The following is an 8010-nucleotide window of genomic DNA, read 5'->3' as shown; positions in this document are numbered from 1 at the left end:
AATCGCTGTTTTTCTTGCCCGGATTTGCTGTCTTGGCCCTCCGTAGAGCGGCAGAGTGTCTGAGCCGTAACTCTCAAAAATGCTGCACATTTACACTCCATATAACGACTGTGTAGCTTTATTGGAAAACCTGCCAAATATGTGAGGAAATGTGATCACTGATCGAGCCTGTCGAGAGACGCTGAACACACAGACAGACTGACTGGTAATCACAAGTTGCGATTTTGTACAATTGAGCTACATGGAGAGGGATGTGAAGTTTTCCCTCTAAAAGAAAAAGTAGTCAGTTTTCTTGAAGTTAGACCATTTGGAGTCAAGAACGGCTTTCCATTACCGAAATATGGGGAAAGCAGCTCACAGTCTGCAGAGCCTCAGAACAGTCACTGCGTGTTTTGCGATTCTGTTGAACTGACAGGAAGCACCTGGCATGTTGTTGTTAGTTCTGTGCTTCTGTTTTTCTTTCCTGCTGCTCTGCAATATCAAGATACTGCAGCAGTATATTTCACCTCAGAATTTGAACTTTGCTGCATAAAATCCAGTATTGGGGGAAGCATGTCTGTGCAATATCAATAATTATTGGAAAGGTTTGACATAAACGTATCACTTACCACAAAGATTGAATAACAGTAGAAAATTACCGTAATCTGTGTACACTTTCCCTGATATATAACACAAAATATCAGCAGATCGGGATAAAGTCGGCTTAGTCCAAATCAATCAGCAAAGTCAGATCCACCAGGAGCATCATTTCTCCCTGTGGTTTTACAGTAAAATAGAAGAATCCATGAGATATTAAGGCTATTTCCTGCATAGGTTAATGATGCAGGAATACTGTTAAGAATGAAACACAATCAGGAGGATTGAAACTGTGTAAATGTAAATCGTTAACTCGCTGTGATCCGATCATCGGAAATGCAGGCTGTGTCAATGTCAGTTATGATTCAATTCAAAGAGGGGATCTGAAGGTAAACCGTTGCTTCAATAAACTGTCCACTGTAACTCAATAAATAACATTGAATGTCAGCCTAATTTCTCTGGGATTGAAAGTAGATCTGGACAATGGAAAGAGTCTGAAGAATTAAAACAGGTCAATAAATGAACACAGCTGAGGTGCCACTATAAAGTTATCACAGGTAGAACACCTTAAAATAATTCACTCCCCAGATGTCACATAGAATGAAATAAAAACCCTCCAGAAATGGACAGTTAATTAAACAATTCCACGAACTGTATTGTCAATCTAGACGAAAATCATTTGAAACAAGGCAAAGCCCCCCATAACACTGCCACACACTCTTTGGTTTCTGCAGGTGTATCCGGTCCTTTCCCAATCTGATAGACTGGTCCCCTTGAGCTGTGTTTTGCAGATATCACAGTGTGACAATTTCAGTATGAGCCATGGGCGTTGACAGTAACTGGTTGTAAGAGAAACTGGAAATGCACACCCAGAATGGTGGAGCATTCAGGTCTTTGAGTCAATCTCTTGTTTCTGTGAGGAGCTAATCAATCCTAAAAACAATGACACTTACACATGAACATAGTGAAAATGGTAACACTAAGCAAGAAACTTCCAGCAATCACTGATACTCAGCAAAGAAGCTATATAAAATATGTTACACATGCAAGATATCCTCAGAATTTCTCAGATACCTAAAAGAATGCAATATAAAAGTAGAGATCTGAGATTCTCTCTGCCAACACTGTCATTTCATGGGATTCCTGTTGATAATGTGACGTTCAGGTGACCCAATAAATACTGACGTTAAAACAGTAAGTGCTGGAAATACTCAGCAGTCCTGACAGCATCTGTGGAGGCATCGTCAGCGTATCAGGTCTCTGACCTTTCACAGTGGTGCAGTGGTTAGCACTGCAGCCTCACAGCTCCAGTGTCCAGGGTTCAATTCTGGGTACTGTCTGTGTGGAGTTTGCAAGTTCTCCCTGCGTTTGCGTGGGTTTGCTCCAGGTGCTCCGGTTTCCTCCCACATGCCAAAGACTTGCAGGTTGATAGGTAAATTGGCCATTAGCAATTGCCCCTAGTATAGGTACGTGGGTGAGAAATATAGGGACAGTTGGGGATGTGGTAGGAATATAGAATTAGTGTAGGATTAGTATAAATGGGTGGTTGATGGTTGGCACAGACTCGGTGGGCCGAAGGGCCTGCTTCAGTGCTGCACCTCCAAACAAAACTAAACAGAACAGAAAATGGTTTTCAGCAAGTGAAAAGGAGGGGGAAAGAAGAAAGAAAAGTAAGTTGTGTGATAGGATGGAGGGCAGGAGAGATGTTTTTTTAATATTCGTTCATGGGATGTGGTCGTCACTGGCTAGGCCAGCTTTTATTTCCCATCATTAATGGCCCTTGAGAAGGTGGCAGTGAGCTGGCTTCTTTAACCGCTGCAGTCTTTGGGGTGTAGATACACCCACAATGCTGTAAAGAAGGGAGTGTCTGGATTTTAACCCAGCGACAGAGAAGGAACGACAGCATCGTTCCATGTCAGGGTGGTGTGTGGCTTGGAGGGGAACTTGCAGGTGGTGGTGTTCACGTGCATCTGCTGCCCTTGTCCTTATAGGTGGCAGTGCTCAGGGTTTTTGTAGGTGCAGTGGACGGAGTCATGGTTGCTACTGTGCATCTTGTAGATGGTACACACTGCTGCCACTGTGTGCCATCCGTGGTGAAGTGAGTGAATGTTGAAAGTGGTGGATGGGGTGCCGTTTAAGCGGGTTGGTTTGTCCTGGATGGTGTTGAACTTATTGAGTGTTGTTGGAGCTACACTCATCCAGGCAAATGAAGAGTATTCCATCACTCTCTTGAATTCTATCTTGTAGATGGTGGGCAGACATTAGGGAGACAGAAGATGAGTTACCTGCGGCAGAATCCCGAGCGTCTGACATGTTCTTGCAGCTGCAGTGTTTATGTGACTGATCCAGTTCAGTTTCTGGTCAATGGTAACCCCAGGATGTTGATAGCGCTGGATTCAACAATTCTAATGCCATTGAACATCAAGTGGCGATGGATAGATTCTCTCTTGTTTGAGATTGTTATTGCCTGGCATTTGTGTGGCGTGAATGTTACTTGCCACTTACTACCCCAAGGCTGCATGTTGCCGAGGCCTTGTTGCATTTGAACACATGCTGCTTCAGTATATGAGGTCTCACAAATTGTGCAGAACATTCTGCAATCTTCAGCGAATATCCCCACTTCTGAATTATAATGAGGGACGGTCATTGATGAAGCAGCTGAAGATGGTTGGATCGAGCACTCTCCTCACGAACTCGTACAGTGATGTCCTGGGACTGAGATTATTGACCTCCAGCAACCACAACCATCTTCATCTGTGCTCGGTATGACTCCAACCAGTGGAGCGTTTTCCCTCTGATTCCTATTGACTCCAGTTTTGCGAGGGCCCCTTGATGTTATACTCGGTCAAATGCTGCCTTGATGTCCAGGGCAGTCACTCTCACTTCACCTCTTCAGTTGAGCTCTTTTGGTCATGTTTAAACCAAGGCTACAATGAGGTCAGGAGCTGAGTGGCTGTGGCGGAACCCGAACTGAACTTCAGTGGGCAGATTATTACTGAGCAAGCGCCACTTGATAGCACTGACATTGACCCCTGTCATCACTTTTCTGATGATCGAAAATGACTGATAGAGTGGTAATTGGCCGGGCTGGATTTGTCCTGCCTTTTGTGTACGGGCCATATCTGGTCAATTTTCCACGTTGTCAGGTGGATGTCAGTATTGTCGCTGGATTGGTACAGCTTGGCTCGGGGACTGGTCACTTCTGGTACACAGGTCTTCAGTACTATTGATAGAATATTGTCAGAGCCCATAACCTTTTCAGCATCCACTGCCTTCAGTTATTTCTTGCTATCACGACTGAATTAGATAGGCTAAAGACTGACATATGTGATGCTGAGGACCTCAAGAGCAGGCCGAGATGGATCATCCACTCGCCACTTCTGGCTGAAGATGGATGTGAATGTTTCAGCCTTGTCTTTTGCACTGAGATGCTGGGCTCCCCCATGATTGAGATGTTGCTATTTGTGGTGCCTCCTCCTCCTGATAGTTATTCATTTGTCAACCACCATTCATGATTGGATGCAGAAGTACTGTACAGTTTCTTTTGTGTGATTGCAGCTGCACTCATCCAGGCAATTGAGTGGTGAGAGTATGAAAAATGACCTTGAACTGTTAGCTTGTAGGTTTTAGCGAGTACAAAAAGCTAGTGGGAGGAGGTGGAGGAGTTTTATATGAACTGTGGTAGAACATGGAGTTAATCGATCAGAAAACTTACCTGTTCTCTCTACAAGTTAGTTTATCTGGTATGTCATGTGGCTGGACGCCTTTCCTGATTCAACAGGCTGAATGTTTCAAGTCTTTTGGAGATGGCCTGGAAGTTAAGAGGGCTGGCAGGATGGTTGGGGAGGCATCGGCTTGGGAGCTGATCTGTTGGCTGTGGAATTGTTTAGCTCTGTCTGTCGCATGCTGCTACCACTTTTGGTCATGCAAGTAGTCCTGTGCTGTAGCTTCACCAGGCTGACACCTCATTTGGAGGTATGCTTGGTACTGCTGCTGGGATGCCCTACTGCACTCTCATTGAACCAGGGTTGATCCCCCAGATTGATGGTAATTGTATAGTGGGGGATATTCCAGGCCATGAATTTACACATTGTGGTTGAATATAATTCTGCTGCTGTTGATGACCCATATTTCCTCATGGATGTCCAGTTTTGAGTTGGTAGCTTTGTTCGAAATCTGTCCCATTTAGCACGGTGGCCACCTAACACAATACTGGGTATACCTCAATTCAAAGACAGAACGTCTTCTCCACAAGGACTGTGCGGTGGTCACTCCTACCAATGTTGTCAAACAGATTCATCTGCAACAGGTAGATTGGTGAGTACTAGGTCAAGTAGGCTTTTTCCTTTTGTTGGTTCCTTCACCACCTGCCACAGACCCAGTCTAGCAGTTATGTCCTTTAGGACTCAGCCAGCTCGGTCAATAGTGGTGCTACCGAGCCACTCTTGGTGATGGACATTGAAGTCCCCCACCCAGAGAGCATTCTGTGCCCTTACCACCCTCAGTGCTTCCTCCAATTCGTGTTCAACGTCGGGAAGCACTGATAAATCAGCTAATGGTGGAGGGCGGGAGAGGCCGGTTGCGGGCGGTGGTAGGTGGTAATCGGCAGGGTGTTTCCTTGTGCATGTTTTATCTAATGCCACGATACATAATGGGGTCCAGAGTGAATGCTGAGAGCTCCCAAGCTAACCACGCGCTGACTGTATACCAGTATGTCACCACCTCTGCTGAGTCGGTCCTTCCAGTGGGACAGGACATACCCAGGAATGCTGATGGTGGTGTCTCTGGGACATTGCCTGTAATGTATGACTCCGGAAGTATAATTATGTCAGACTGTTGCTTGACTAGTCTGTGGGATAGCTCTTCCAATTTGGTGCAAGCTACCAGATGTTAGTTAGGAGGACTTTGCATGGACGATCGGGTTGGGTTTCCAGTGCATAGGTCAACGTTGGGTGGTTCGTCTGGATTCGTTCCTTTCCTTAGACTAAATAGAGGATTGATAAAACTGAGTGGCTTACTAGTCCATTTCAGAGGATATTGTATGAGCCAACCATATTGCTGTAGTTTGGAGTCTCATGTGGACCAGACCGGGTAAGTATGGCAGATTTTCTTCACTAAAGGACAACAATCAACAATGATTTCATGGTCATCATTCGACTTGCTTTTAATTCCAGATTTATTAAATAACAGTGAAACGACAGAAAGGGAGTGCTAATATAAAAAAAAACAAAATTCTGCAGATAATGGAAATCTGAAATAAAACCAAAATGTGCTGGAAATACTCAGCAGGTGTTGCAGCAACCGTGGAGACAGAAGCAAAGTTAACATTTCAGATCTGCGATCTTTCATGAGAACTGGTAAAGGTTAGAAGTGTAATTGGCTTTAAGCAAATAAAATGGGAGTGGGACAAAAGAGAACAAATGGGGAGGTGTTGATAGGACAGAGGGTAACAGAGAATAACTGTCAAGGAAGTCATGGGGCAAAGGCAAAAACAAAGAGTGTGTTCAATGGTATGGTGAAATACAAAGCGTTCGTGCAGAGAGGGTGTTAAATGATAGAATAATGAAAGACTTTGCACGAAAAAATGGGCAGGCACATGATAAGACAGAGTGTAATGATGAAACACATTGAAATAAATTGAAATAAAAATATGAAAAATACAAAGCAAAACAGAAAAAATGGTCAAATTATAAAAAAGGGGGGGTGTGGTCAGGAGGGCCGTCATGCTCTGAAATTATTGAACTCAGTGCTCAGTCCGCCAGGCTGTACAGTGCCTAATTGTCAAATGAGGTTACGTTGATATTCACTGGAAAACTGCAGCAATCCCAGGATGGGTAAGTGGGAATGGGAGCAGGGGGAGTGTTTAAATGGCAAGCGACACAAAGCTCGGGGTCATGTTTTCAGACTGAACAGAGGCGTTCTGCAAAGCGGTCACCCAATCTGCGTTTGCTCTGCCCAATGCAGAGGAAACCACCTTGTGAGCAGCGAATACAGTATGCTACATTGAAAGAAATACAATAAATCGCTACTTCACGCGAAAGGAAATTAGAACATTACAGCACAGTACAGGCCCTTCGGCCCTCGATGTTGCGCCGTCCTCTGAAACCATCTGACCAACACTATTCCATTTTCATCCATCTGTCCATCCAATGACCACTTAAATGCCCTTAAAGTTGGCGAATCTACTACTGCTGCAGCCAGGGCGTTCCACGCCCTTACTACTCTCTGAGTAAAGATTGTTTGGGGCCTTGGATAGTGAGGAGAGAGGAGGTAAAAGGCAGGTATTACACCTCCTGTGATTGCATGGGAAGGTGACCTGGGAACGGCCAAAGAGGTCAGGATAATGGAGGAGTGGACAAGGTCGTCACGGAGGGAACAATCCCTTCGGAATGCAAACAAGGGAGGCGAGGGGAAGATGCATCTGGTAGTGGCATCACGCTGGACGAGGCGGAAATAGCGGAGGATGATACTTTGGATGTGGAGGCTGGTGGGAGGAAAGTGAGGATAAGGTGAATCCTGTCGCAGTTCTGGGAGGGAGGGGAAAGTGTGAGGGTGGAGGTGCGGGAAATGGACTGGACATGGTTGAGGGCCCTGTAAACAATAGTGGGGTGGGGGGGCGGGGTTAATCCTGGGTTATGGGAAAAACAAGAATTATCAGAAGTGCAGTTGTGAAAGGTTGCATCATCATAGTAGATGAATCGGAGTTGGAGAAACTCAGGAGGCAGGGTGTGAAGAAGTGTAGTCAAGGTTGCTGTGGTAGTCAGTGGGCTTTTAATGAATATTAGTAGACAGTCTATCCATAGAGATGGAGACAGAGAGGTCGAGGAAGGGAAGGGAAGTGTTGGAGATGGACGTGGCAAAGATCAGCGAATGGTGAAATTGGAAGCAAAGTTGATAAAGTTTTCCACTTTGGGGTGGAAGCAAGAAACGGCACCAATACAGTCATCAATGCATTGGAAAAAGAGTTGAGGTATGGGGCCTGAGTAGGACTGGAACAAAGAATGTTCGACATGTCTCACAAAAAGACAGGCATAACTAAGACCCGTACAGAGAACCCATAGCAACATCTTTTATTTGAAGGATGTGAATGGTGTTGAAGCAGTTGTTCAACGTGAGAACAAGTTCATCCAGGAGAATGGGTGGTTGATGGTCGGCACAGACTCAGTGGGCCGAAGGATCTGTTTCAGTGCTGTATCTCTAAAGTAAACTAAAGGAGGGTGGTGGTGAATGGGGACTGCTTGGGCCTCTGTGCAAGGAAGAACTGGAGAGCCCTCAAACTGTCCTGGTGGGGGATGGAGGTGTAGAGAGATTGGACATCTATAGTGAAGAGGAGGCAGTTAGAGCCAGGAAACTGGAAATTGCCAAAATGATGGAGGGTGTCAGAAAAGTAAAGGATGTAGGTTGGAAGCGACTAGACCAGTGGAGAAAAGAGAG

This window comes from Heterodontus francisci, unplaced genomic scaffold (genome assembly GCF_036365525.1).
Source record: "Heterodontus francisci isolate sHetFra1 unplaced genomic scaffold, sHetFra1.hap1 HAP1_SCAFFOLD_319, whole genome shotgun sequence".
In the NCBI taxonomy this organism is placed as follows: domain Eukaryota; kingdom Metazoa; phylum Chordata; class Chondrichthyes; order Heterodontiformes; family Heterodontidae; genus Heterodontus; species Heterodontus francisci.
Note: the sequence above shows the minus strand (reverse complement) of the source record.